Consider the following 13,999-nt stretch of genomic DNA (forward strand, 5'->3'; position numbering starts at 1 on the left):
GGTATCTGTACAGACTGTTGAAATGCATATTTCCTTATCGTAAAGGAATGGATGGGCAAGATAGGTGCTGTTAACATTGCAAATAGCTCCCGAATTATTCATTGTCGGTTCCAGGCGAAGAATGGGGGAAAGTTTTATTATTCACCACACACAATAGCAGGACGCTTAATGATTCTCAGTTACCCTGGCAGAATTGTCTGTCGACTTCAGGCACTAGCAATGGGTGACACAGGTCTGGCCAAGTGTTAGAGCAAGATCATACGTCCTGGTCCCATTTTAATTTCTAATACATTAATCTTTCCCTCACAGATGCACAATGAATATTCCACAGTCCCTTGTTTGTCAGGAGCTGTCTGGCTTTCATCTATTCAGGTGGTTTCATTGACTGTGAAAGCTTGCTTAAAAAGCCTGATCAGTCAATGACAACTGTCTCACAATAGCGGTGCATTAATGCTTCCTTTTTTTTCTTTTCAGGCATCTGATAGACAACTCTGACACCTGATCTCTCGGGACCTTGCGGAGTCACTCAGAGTTCTTAAGAGACTTCCCTTACTTTATTATTCCCGAAAAGAATTGTCACAGGTGAGTGTATCGCACTTTCTCAGGAGCTGAACTCGACCCCCTCCTCCCCAAATCTATTTCATTTACACCAGGAGATGTTGGGTTGGTTTTTTTGTTTTTTGTTTTTGCTCCCTCTCTGAATTAAAATGGATTAAGTTGGCTTACTGCTGTTCTACAAGCAAGCTGCAAGCGCCACATGATTCATTTTTTAATTTTAATCCTTTGTCTTAGCCTGTTAATTGCAATTGTTTAAAGTTATCCTGAGGTGCACATTGTTGCTAGCTGGATCCAAAAGCTTGTAAGCTTTGTCCTTACTTTTGCAAATGTTGACCCTCCAATTGTTAATTCAGCTGGTGTCAGTGCATAACACCAGGCTAGGGTGATGTGTGTTTCAATTTTTTTTCTTTTAATTCTGCTTGTATCTAATTAAGTAATAATTGGAGAGAATGGGGCACAGAAAAATGGATCTTCTCCACTCTTTTTCTTATAAAGCAAAAGATACTATGACAATGGAATTGGGATACATGGATTGTTTCAGTTTATGTAGGATTGTGCACTCTGTAGTTGTGCTGTTAAAGTACACATTTTAAATTTTTTTTCCAGAAGCTCATACTCTCATTCCCAAGATCTACATTTTAGTGCTAGCTTTACTTTTGTCCTAAAACCAAGCTGCCATATATGCAAGTAGAGCACAAAACAACGAAGCCCACGGGGAAAGAGCCGACACTGACAAATTACCTTTTGTTTGATTCAGGATCTTGTCTTCAGCTTTCTTCCCCTGAAATCTGTAACAAACCACCTGCTGCAAATTACACATTCCTCAGAGTTCTGGAAGTGATTCCATCCCATGTATTCCCAAGTTAGTAGGGTTTGAATTTAGGTGGCTAAAATACATCCCTTGGTTTTCATACACAAGCAAATCAAATTTAGAATTTGAATAATTGGTGCATTGAGATCCAGAGAGTTTGCTGAAGAATGAAAGTGTGAAAATACACAATTTACATCGAGAATCCTTTCCTTGCATTCCGTCCATCTTTTCCTTGTCCTTTACTTCTTTTGTCCCCTTTTCTTTCTTTTTTTATCTAGTTTGTTTACATAGTTTGAGTAATGAAACATCTGCAAGAAAACAAGCAAGCCGAGAAAGCATGAAGGACCCATCTTTCCTTTTTGTTATTGAGAAGCAGAAGTGCTAAACTGCAAAGCTCCTCTGTCATTTCCGGCCTGATTGAAAACGGGAAGTCTTATGTAAATCAATTTTTGTGCAAATGGAGATTCAATTTCAGGAATTCGAGAAGGTTGGATTGTCCTAATAAAGGTCTGGTAAGCTTCTTTCCTGAGAGAAACTGGGAAGCTTTTATTAATGAATGAAACTTAACATGACCTCAGGAAATGGAATTGTAGAAATGAAACTTCAGGGTTCTGATCAGTTGATGCCTTTGTAATAGAGGAGTACTATATTTTCCCCAAAGACAATGTTATATGCAAGGATGGAAGTATACGCTGCCATACAAGCCAAGAGAAGTTACTCATCTATCCATATTCTGAAATTTGTTTCAGCCAATCCATCTTTCCCTCTGCACTCTCCTGTGCTCCATCTGATCCTCACTTGCTTTGTGGACACATTGCACTAAGGCTTAAGCCAAAATGTTGCTTCTTTCCACATGGTTTAGTTTGTTGTATGATCTTAACCATTGTGGTATGTAGATACCAGTAATGTATGACTTTGTTAAAACACAGAATGGCTCAGACAATGTTTTCTAGGCTCTAAATAGTTTTAAATTATCTCATATAATGGTCTGGCCAATTCCTCCACATCACAGCCATTTCTAGTTCCATGCTCCAGAAAAAAGTTTGTACGCTGCAGGAGCCCTCAAATCCAGAAAAAGATCAGAAGCAAATGCCCCCACCCTCTGGAACGAACTACCCCCCGAGATCCGGATGATTCCGGATCTCCTTACTTTCCCCCGCACCCTCAAGACATGGCTTTTTCAGCAAGCGGGCCTGGCCTAGGGAGGATTTTAAATCGGGTTTTTTAAGAATAATTTTAACTGCACAACTTTAAATATTGGTTTAATTTGGTTTTATCTGGTGGGGGTTGTAAATATGTCTATGTTTTTAAATATGTTGTGAGCCGCCCTGAGTCCCGTTGGGAGAAGGGCGGGATATAAATCAAAATAAATAAATAAAAATAAAATAAATAAATAAATTCCCTGTTATCTGATAAAAATGAACAAAATGTATTAAAAACCATGTATATAAATAATGCACTTTACAATGAAAGTTTGTCAGACCTGTTGTGTGAATTCATGGATGACATTATCTAAGTCTGGACTGCAACTGCCACAGGTAAGGATCATGTCACAATTTCACGCAGCTCTAGTCTTTTGACATACCCCTTATATATGGACAGACCTTTGGCTCTTAGAAATTACTTGGTTGTGGCATCCCAACATTCTTACTATTGCTGTATTCATACAGCATACTTGACCATGTCAGGCTAAAGATTAGCCTGCATAACGTGCTAAGCTTATCTAATGTTAACCTAAGGGGTTATGTTTGTTTGTATGTGTGTGTGTTTCTTACTGCATGAACCCACCCTATTCATTTACAGTTCAGTATATTATTTTGCAAAGCCAGAAAAGAATTTAAATCACTGTCTGGTTAAGTAAACATTTGATTTTAAAGAAAGCTTATAATGAGTGTTGTAATACACATCTTGTCTCCACACACGACACCTTCATCTTTGTCCTTCTCCTCCTCTTTTCATATCCATCCTTACAAACTTATTTGATTTCATTCCTCAGTTACTCTGGCTCCTTATCAATGAGATTCAGGACTTCTCCTTGAACATGATAGTCATGTGCTGAAGATTGTATCATGGAAATGAGTTGACTTTAATTTGTATATGAGCAGTTTGTGATCTGTTCCACGGTCATATCTTTGCTATTATAACTGAGCTGTTCACCTCCTTGCACCAATAATATGATCAGTTTGGTTTCTGTCTCTCCATCTGGCAGTATCCACCTTTATAGGCATTGTTTTGTCATAATTATAGAAATCATTTTGATTGTTTGAATAATGTGTTAGGAATGAATAAACAATTGGATTGGTATAAATTAATAAGTTGTTCTGTTTCATTTCTGTTCCCGAAACCATACAGTCCATTTAACCCTCATAGTTTAAGAATAATTCTTTGGCCCATAATATGAATGTTGAGCAACTGTTGTTTATTCTGTTAAAAATGATCTCAGAATGCATTTTTCCCATTTCTTTTCCTGCTTTTGCTTATTGGGCACCACCCAGAGGTTAATGGTTGGATTAGAACACAAAAATTGTGAAATAAAAAGTAATTGTTTTTGAATCAGAAAAAACAAGTCTTTACCTAAATTGCTTCAGAATCCACATATAGGTCTTTAGTTTTTTTTCCTTAAAGTATAATGAAATGAAAATATAAGCTGAAAAGACAAAACCAGGAAGTCAGCTGTGTCCATATGGTGTATGAGGCAAAAGTTGCACTGGACCATTTCTTTTCTTGTGCTCCACAGGGAGAGCCCTCTTTGGAAAAAGGCCAAAATGGAACCTGAAGTTGCTATGTCACCTTATTCAGTGCAGTTGTAACTTTGAATGGCCACTAAATGAACTGTTGTAAGTCGAGGACTACCTGTAGAAATTAAAAAAAATATTCAAAAATGAAAAATAACTGACAAACCTTAAGAGCTTCGATGAGAGACCCAAAATCTTGAGATGTTGTGGTCTCACAGATTTGGGATATTTTTAATTTTTTTAAAAAAATATATATAACACCAATTAAGCACCAATGTTGCCCAAATTTAGTATTCTTCTAAAATAAAGACACAAAAAGAAAAAGAAATTCACAAACACTCCCAAATGGAGTTCCATGGGCACTGTATAAGGTTGACCCATTAGTCTGCCCCCCCCGCCCCTGCCTTAGGCATTCATGTATCTGAAAAGCTTAATAAAGAGGAATTCACAGAGACTTCGTTGAGTCTAATCTCAGTATTCCCTCAGCTGTTTATGAATTGGTTCACCTGTTCCATCAGAAATTAAGAATAGGCTGAAGCAAATTTATGCATCTTTAGGTCTTCCCTTTGCACTTTCTTGCCTATCTGTGTAGATAAGTTATATTATTTGCTGTGATCAGCTTCCTCATTGAAAGATAATCCTGCTTTTACTTAAGGGGAAGAGCTTTATCTCACCATTAGAAGGTGAGGACATAGCTCTCAGATTTACTCCCAGGCATTTAAAGGAAGGACGAGGAAGACCATTACAGGCGGTCCTTGACTTATGATCACAACTGAGCCCAAATTTTCTGTTGTTAAGTGCGGCATTTGCTAAATGAGTTTAGCCCCATTTTACCACCTGTCCTGCTTAGCAAAAGAAATTTTGGGCTCAATTGTGTCATAAGTGGAGGACTACCTGTACTTAAGGCAGAGGGTTGGAATCAGTTCCGAAGATAGACAGGGCAATCCAGAGAAACCTGATCCAAGGTGGTGTCAAACCTCTGAGTAGGTGGGGCTTTTGCCAGACAAAATGGTAAGGCACATGCTCTGAATGCAAAAGAACACATTCAGTCTTGCATTTTGAAGAGAGATCTAAGAAAGAGGTGAGCCACTGCATAAACTCATTTGCTGACATTCATGAGCTCCATAAATCTATCAATATTGCAATTCCTGTCACTTTTTTTTTGAAGGACTTGAGAGGGTTCGCTGAATGCACTGAGACACAACTTAGCCAGTCACATTTTACCTTCGCATTTTATGTGAATCCTTAGCCCTAAGGTTATTTTGTAGTTTGATGGGTTGTGGAAACCTAAGATGTAGATTTACTTAAAGAAGCCAAAGATCATATCATCCTAAAGGTGACATGTAAAGACAATCGATTCTTGCAAATGCACATGAGTTCTCTCAGTAGAATGGGACAACTCTCTGCGGCCAACTCACCACGGCCACCTCACCATGGGACACCTCGCTCCCCCCAGCCAACTCGCCATGGGGACAACTCGCCACAAGCCTGGGCCTTCTGCTCTGGTTTCCAAAACCGGCCTGGCTTAAGGGAGGCAAAAGTTCCCGTTATTCTTTCTCCAAAGGCTTCCTCACCTCACTTTCCAGCGCCTCCCCCACCCCTGTGAAAGGCAGGCTAAGTGGGAGTCATTGTTCCACACATACAGAAAACACACAGACACCATTCCAAGCTTGGGGACTTTTATTTGCCTCTGAGCTGGCAATCTGCCAATCATGCCTGGGCTTGGGGAGAAGGACCTTTCCTTAGGCATGCTGCACTGGACCCAGAAAGCTCCTGGGTGGGGAGAGGAACCAGCAGGGACAATGACAGGGCGATCCTCTCCCAACAGCCATCGCCACGAAGGCTCATCCCACTGAAACTTCCATCCCAGAACAATGACTGCTGCTTAGCCCGCTTTTTGACATTGGGAGAGAGTCACCCTGTCACTGTCAACTCTTCCCCTCAAGACACCACTACAGGGCATTCCAGGCCAAAACAATTAGACATAGGGACAGGTTTTTTCCCCTCGTGGCATCACTCTACTGAATACTTAATCATAAGTATATAATAATATATACTAATATTAACTATATTGATCCAGGTTAAATGGCTGTATTATTATTACTATTCTCATCTTTACCTCATCTTATTGGTATCATTATTTTGATTATTATTACTCTGTTGCTTTGAATGTACACCAAGAGCTTATGCACCGGAGTCATATTCCTTGTATGTCCAATCACACTTGGCCAATAAAGTATCCTATTGCTATTCTGTTCTGTTCTGTTCTTTAAAAAATGAAAAATTGGTATTACGTTACAATAGTGGCTTTTACTTACTAGCAGCTGGGTCATTGCATTCTGTACCAGTTGTATCTATGAGTTATCTATCTCAAAAACAACCCTGTATAGAGGGCAGTAGGTTGCAATAACAATAGATGAGTGAGTATCATCAAGGCCTCCTCGTCCAGATAGTACCATAATTGGTACACCAATCAAAGTAGAGCTAGGGCTTCACTGGCCATGGCTTCCATTTGCTGTTCAAGCAAGAGCTGCAAGTCTAGAAACTCCCAATTCCCAACTCCTGCTGCTTCAGGAGTAGCACAGTCCACTCTAGAGTTAACAGTGTAGGAAATCATTCTAGAAAATATAGATGTTTACAGATAAATGTATGTATGTAGATAAACATCCTATATAAATCAATACATATAAACATCCAGATGTATACATCTTTCTCTGCCATGTTGCCCACCCTATGGAACATTCTCTCTCTCTCTCTCTCTCTCTCTCACACACACACACACACACACACACACACACACACACACACACACCAGGTTATCGCCATCCCTGTTATCATTTCAGAAGTCCTTCAAGACCTCGTTACTGTATGTCATCAGGCCTGGGGTCCCAAGAAACAGTAGACATTCTTAGACCGTTCCATTGGGGGTTGATCTTTTTCCTCTCTGTGTGTGATTGTATATTTTATACATTTTATAGCGTCATTCATTTTTAATATAACTTTTTATATTTTTATAATTATTGTTCTTTATATTTGTTGTTTTATTGATTACTGAGTACCGCCCAGAATCACTTCTGTGCTGGGCAGCCATAAAATGTGATTAATAGATAATAAATAAACAAACAGCACTCCTGTCCTGCCAGAGTTTTAATCCATATTCAGATTGGATGGATATGGATTCATATGAAATGACAGAATTCATTCTACAGAATCATTTTAGCCATGGTCTATCCACTGCAGGATGAAGGCCTCTTCTGCATGTTTCCAACCAATACAGTCCTGAATTTTCTTTTGCTGATGTCGTTAATCCATCTTTTTTTTTTTTTAGATATCTCTTTCATGGAAGCTTTTTATCAAGTGGGATCCATTCTATGACTGCCTTACTCCACCTGCCATCAGGTGCTTCTTGCTATGTGACCAGCCCATTTCCATTTCAATTCTTTTCCTCTCGTGATGATACCGTGTACTTTGGTTTTGTTCTCTAATCCAGTTGCAGGCCTTTTTATCTTGTCTTGTAATGCCGAGCATGTATCTTTCCGTGGCTCTTTGCGCCACTCTTAGGTTTTGTATCCATTGTGAGGTTAGTGTCCATGTTTCACCAGCATATGTTAGAGCAGGTAGCACACACTAATCAAAAACCTTTTTACAGAATACCTACTATGTATACTCTGTGTGTGTGTGTCTGTGTGTGTGTGTGTCTGTGCGCGTATGTATGTATGCATATATGTATGTATGTGTGTGTATACAATACATAATATTATATATATTGTATATATTTATACAATGCTAGCTGTACCCGGCCACGCGTTCTGTGGCTCAGTCTGGTAAAAGTGTGTGTTGCTTTTACGTCCAACAGATGGCGCTGTTTTTCCAAAAAAAGCATGTTTTTACCTGTCACAGGTGTGACATCTATATAATATAGGTATATAAAAACACGCGCGTATTCGAATGCAACGTTGTGTCAAAATTTCAAAGCAATTGGTGAAGAACTTTCGGAGATTTAAGATTTTGAACAAACGAACATTTACATTTTTATTTATATAGATATAGTATATAGAAATATACTATATTTCTACTATGTAGAAAACTTTTCAGCAGAACACCTACTGGAAATATAATGTGCAGTTTCACCCCACTTTCCAGCAGTTAAGTGTTCTTTGGCATGAAAAATGGTCTGACTAGGTATATGGCAATTATCTATTTCTTAAGAAGGCAAGCCAAGCACCAAGACTCAAGAGGCAGTATGGGCTGTATTACTCATTTGTGGGAGAGAGAACCACTGATGAAACCGAACTTTAAAAACATGAGGAGTAGCAGAAAACAGGTGCAAAAAAAGAAGAGCTGGCAAAATGTGGAAAAGTAAAGGACAATACCCACATCTTGTAATTCACGATGAAGACCACGGGAGAAGGTGAGAATCTTGTATTTTTGAGCCTAGAATGCTCGCAGGTGGGCTCTGTTAAACAGACCGCATTTGTTATAAATCATATTTGGAGGGGGGAAAGTGTTAATTATTTTATAAAGAACAACATGTTTCCTTATGTAGAGTGGAAGGGAAAAATCTTTAACTGCTTATTTTTTTTTCTTGCGGAGTTTACATATGATTAAATAAGTGTGTGCTCATACCACACTTGGAGGAAAAAGAGAGGGGGGAAAAATCTTTGTTAACATTGCACTGAAGCTGGCCTCTGCTCTCCATAAAAGCTCATTATAAAAAGATTATGAACATATAACAATATGTTTTAAGTGGGTGGCAATGATCCATAAAATTAGTGTGGCTAATTAGCAGATCAAATCTTTATGAGAACTGGATCACTTTCATATCCTCGGGTAGTTTAATTCTGGAGGTTTTTTGTTTTTTTTTACTAGCCACATATGTTTAGCAAAATTAAAATAACAGTATAAAATGTTCAGGGGGATTAAAACAACACTGAAATGAAACCAAACAAAAAAGGTTGATTTTGCTAATAGATGAACAGAGAATCCAAGTGTTGATATAACATTACACAAAATCTAGAGCAAACAGAGTCTGAATCCCAGTCTCATTTCACATGTAATTAACCTTTCTCAATCAGGCTAAGCATTCTCATTTCTCCTTCTCCACTGCTTAGTACCTTGGTTTTTTGTGGTTACAGGACAAGTCTCTGTGCTCAGGTGTCATTTTCTATCCATCATTGCTGGTGCGTTTGTAGTCTAGTATTCTTTCTCTGCTTTCATTGGGAGACATTCAGCCCCACAATTGGTGTCGTCTATTATTTTTCATATAGATGGATATTTTTCTTAACCTCAGACTTTGAATGTTTTTTTTTAAATTCTGACCATGTGCATTTGGACATGTGCATTTATTCCTAGGTGTAGTTTGCCAAAAAGTGTGCTCCCTGGACTTTAACAGGGTACTTACAGGAGCTGAGTTAGGAACTGGTGGAATGCAAAAATTTAGCTTCTTCCTTAAAGCAAATAAGCAGATGAAATTGACAAGGGAGGACTTGTGTAAATATCTTTACAGTTTCTTCCTTGAAAACATTCTCTTCGGGAGTTTTACATCTGTCAATGAGCGTGCAAGTTTGCATTCAAAGGCACCAGGGTGAGCTCTGATTCATAAAAAAAGAAGTGGGAGGAGTTATTGTGGAGAAACATCTGATAGCTGTTTCAGGAACTGCTCATCCTCTTTCAAAAAGAAAACAAAACCAATGTCAGGAGCAAAGAATCAAGATCACAGGTTTAAGTTCCAGTTCAGAAAATGTATTACTCAAGCCTATGTACAAGAATCTGATCAACTAATGGTCAGCATTAAATTGGCTTGAAATAAGAGTTAATTGTATTCAAGTGGGGGCTGGACTTGGAGCATTTGTCAACATGTAATGATTCTAGGCTGAGCCCTCTCTTGACTCCGCCCCCAGGCTCTGCCTGCTCTTCTCCTACAGTCAGGATGCTATGCAGAGAAAGGATTCAGGTGGAAGTTGCATTGCTTACCTTCATAAAAAAAAAAAAGCCAAGAGAGACCTATTCTTCATTTCATTGTGAAGACCCTACTCTCAGCTATAATTTCTCTTCACATATCCATGCAGGCAGTCAGACTTTCTGTACTTACTGCTCTCTGATACTACGGTTATGTAATATAATCCAGGTGTGAACACATGTTATTATATGGCCCCTTGTATCACATCTAGGGTCTGAAAATCATTGGGCCTCTTATTAGCAAACTTTCTCCATTGGTGATTGCAGATCAGCTACTATAAGATGAATGTATTGATCTTATAAAATTTATGACTGTAGCAATTTTAACTGTAGCAGTGCTATGGGGAACCAGCAGATTTGCTCTATCACCAGCTAAATCCAGATTTTTGTTGTTGTTATCCAGTCACGTTTGCATTCATTGGCCAATTTGTTCCCAGTTCCTCTGTCAATCTCAGTATGGAAATTTGCTATCCGCTACAGTATTACTTAGCTTTTGTTGAATCTGATTTACCTACATGACACTGCTTGCATGTTTCTATTTTTCTTCAATTATTGTTTATTATTATTACTGTGTTTTTGTTATTATTACTGTTGTTGCTGCTGTTGTTATTCTTTTCATTGTTTGCTTATAAACCAGAGCTGTTGGGAGTTGGGCAGAATACAAATTTAGAGATGGAGGAGGAGTATTCATATTGTAGCTTTCTAAGGTATCCGTGCCTAAGATGGTTTTTAGCTAAAAGTTAAGAGTACAGAGGTAAGAATCTGGGTCTCCAATACAATAGGCTGCTCCATAAGACAGGGGAAACTGTATGTTGTGGAATGTAAAGCAGTTAGGGGTTTATGAATCAATTGCCTAGCTGGAAGCTGTAAAATTGAAACTGCTTTCCAGTTAAATAAAATAAGAAAAAAAAACCTGCAATACTCTAGGCTCCTTTCAATCAAACCCAGGTTCATACTTTGTGATAAACTGGCAGCAGCTGGTAGAATTTTAATTAATAATGCAGCCCAAGTGTTTTGTTGGCTTCCAGTCACTTTTTTCTACCCGGGACTGGGAGGAAAGACCCCAAAACCCTAACCCTACACTCCTACTTCTTGCAGAAGTGCTGATTCTATCTCCAGGAAGCATGATTTAGCCTAAATCAAAGGAAAAGCTTTTCAAGTTTGGGAGGGAGGAGGGTCTGTTCATAGTTCTGAGGCTGAAAAGGAGGAATGATGGACCCCACAGAAATGGGAAATGGATAGTCCCAAGCAAGTGATCCTGGTGCTAGACCTAGGAGATTAACTCCTTTTTGAGGGCAGGGAGAAGTAAAGAGTCCCTCATCAGTCACCATCACTGTCTCTTCCAGAAGGGGACATGGACTGGCTGCAACTGGTTCAAAACCTACTGTCAATTCTGCAACAAACCTGGCTGAAGCCATCTTGCTCATTTTCAGTTGCCACAAGAATGGGGGGAGGGATGGGGAGTTTTATGCTAGTCTAAACAATTCTCTGTCCTGTGGGAACCAAGGTCATTTCTGTTCATTAGACTGGGGGTTGAGCCTAATGTTAGAAAGCCCGCCAAACTATGCTATTGGGAAATGTAGTTGATTGCATAGTTTCTGGGGTGGGAAGTTTAACTTTGTAATAATGTAACTTTTTGGAGGGAACTTTAGTCTTGGTTTCACTTTTGACCGTGCCGATACTTTGTAGCCAATAAACATGTTCTTAGGGGGAAATTCAAGCCTCGGAGTTCTGCTTTAGTTGGCCTCATCTATCAGAACCATGACACCTACTTAGGAACATGATAGTTTTGTCCTAGGCTGTGAACAACAGAGATGCCCCTTGCCAGATTAAAACTCTTCCTTTAAAGGAGGAAGAGGACATTGAAAACATTTGTTTAGATTTAAAAGAATTACCTATCTTTAAAATTTAGAGAAGTAGTACAAGAAAAAGATAACATTCAGAGGGAAAAACAAAGAAAAGTGGAAAGGAAAAGGGGGGACATTGTTTTGTTGTAATAATAATAATAACAATAATAATAACAATAATAATAACAATAATAATAATAATAATAATAATGATAATGATAATAATAATAATGATAATAATAATAAAGTTGGAAGGAACCTTGGAGGTCATCGAGTCCAACCCCCTGCTCAGGCAGGAAACCATACACATTTCGAACAAATGGCTGTCCAGTCTATTCTTAAAAACTTCCAGTGTTGGAGCATTCACCGCTTCTGGAGGCAGGTTGCTCCATTGGTTAATTGTTCTAACTGTCAGGAAGTTTCTCCTTAGTTCTAGGTTGCTTCTCTCCTTGATTAGTTTCCATCGATTGCTTCTTGTCCTGCCCTCAGGCGCTTTGGAGAATAGCTTGATATTGGGCCAATGTTCACAAACTGGTCAGGTGCTACTGATAGCTCTCCAGAAATGTTCCCAGCCAGTGATCAATGATCAAAAAACAGAAGGGCTTTGGGATACTGGCCTTATGAGAACCACAAAATGTGCATAAAGTGAGTTTTCTCAGGCAAAAACAATCTTATATCTTTACCAAGGAAAACCGTATGAGCATTATAGAGAAAATGGCATGTGCTATGAATTGGGCAATGGAAAGTCTAAAAATGTATCTGGGAGGTCATGAATTTTCAGTAATCACAGGCTGCTAACCATCAGATGACAGACACTAATAGGAGATTTACACACTTTTACTTGACCCTGCTGGCGTACAAATTTGTTATTCAGCACCAGGCAGAAAAGCAATTGCAAAATTACCAATTGCCAAATTGCTGATTTTATGACATTGATGCAGAGATATCTACTTGTAAAAGAGCCACTATTGACACCTGGGAAACTCCTGGGAAAGAAAGTGAGAAGATAAATGGCCTGTAAAATTAGACACATCCTGGAGATCCCTGGTTTATTTAAGAATAGTTTCTTGAAAAAGCCACTACAGGCCAGGTCTTCATATTATATAATCCAGGTTATGGCCTAGTACAGGGGTAGGCAACCTTGGCTCTTTTATGACTTGTGGACTTCAACTCCCAGAATTCCTGAGCCAGCATGTCTGGCTCAGGAATTCTGGGAGGTGAAGTCCACGAGTCATAAAAGAGCCAAGGTTGCCTACCCCTGGCCTAGTACATGGTGTGAAATATGTCACTGGGTTCAGCGGCACTTCTTCTTAGATAAAATACATGCAATTGTTGTCTTAAATACAAATAGCGATAGTCCTCAATTTATTTTACTTACATTAAAAAAAAGTACTTACTACCCAGATTCAAAGTTCAGACAGTCAATCCCACAGGTCACATGATCATATTTTGGTTGCTCAGCATTTATGGCCATTTGCAGTGTCTCATGGTCATGTGACCATGGTTTACGATTTTTCTGCAGGAAACTGGTGCTTACTTACAGGTGACAGAATCACTTGACAATGGATTCACGTCATAATTGTCACAAAAAATGTCATAATTCCGGGCTCAATGAAGGTTGCAAATCAAGGACTACCTACTAGAGAAGGGACCTACTTTTTTCTAAAGGTTTTTTTTAAAACAGCTTCTTGTAAAGCCTTTTTCTACTTTAGAAAACATCAGGGATAAGTGCTAATGTGACTAAAAAAGAAAGAATGTCTCTATTATAGCAGGTCTGAATACTAATAAAAACCACAGCTGACTTTGCTTGAACACGAAAAAAGATGAGTCACTGAGTAGAGTTGGCTGTAATATCACTATCAAATGGATATTAAATTCCATGACAACTCTATAAGTGTAGGATGTCAAAGGAACTTTCACTCAGCACCATAAAGGCATCATTTCCTGCCCGCGCATTGTCCTGCGTTTGACAGGCAATTGTGACATTCATTCCCATCCTATCTATCGTATTATGTTCATCTTTTTTTGTTAAAAGGCGTTAATTTTTGTTAAAATAAACTTGACAGTGCTTTAGGCCTACATTTATATGC

At 38.8% G+C, this 13,999-nt stretch overlaps 1 long non-coding RNA gene across 1 annotated transcript; it reads left to right on the plus strand.

Annotated features, from left to right (window-relative positions):
* Positions 1-2,795: 2,795 nt before the first annotated feature.
* Positions 2,796-3,680, plus strand: LOC107289590. The gene is made up of 2 exons (XR_001548929.1): positions 2,796-2,907; positions 3,366-3,680. It is a non-coding gene; the product is annotated as an uncharacterized LOC107289590 (long non-coding RNA).
* Positions 3,681-13,999: the final 10,319 nt, after the last annotated feature.

The sequence above is a fragment of the Protobothrops mucrosquamatus genome, unplaced genomic scaffold, assembly GCF_001527695.2.
Source record: "Protobothrops mucrosquamatus isolate PMUCROS unplaced genomic scaffold, P.Mucros_1.0 scaffold729, whole genome shotgun sequence".
Taxonomy (NCBI): domain Eukaryota; kingdom Metazoa; phylum Chordata; class Lepidosauria; order Squamata; family Viperidae; genus Protobothrops; species Protobothrops mucrosquamatus.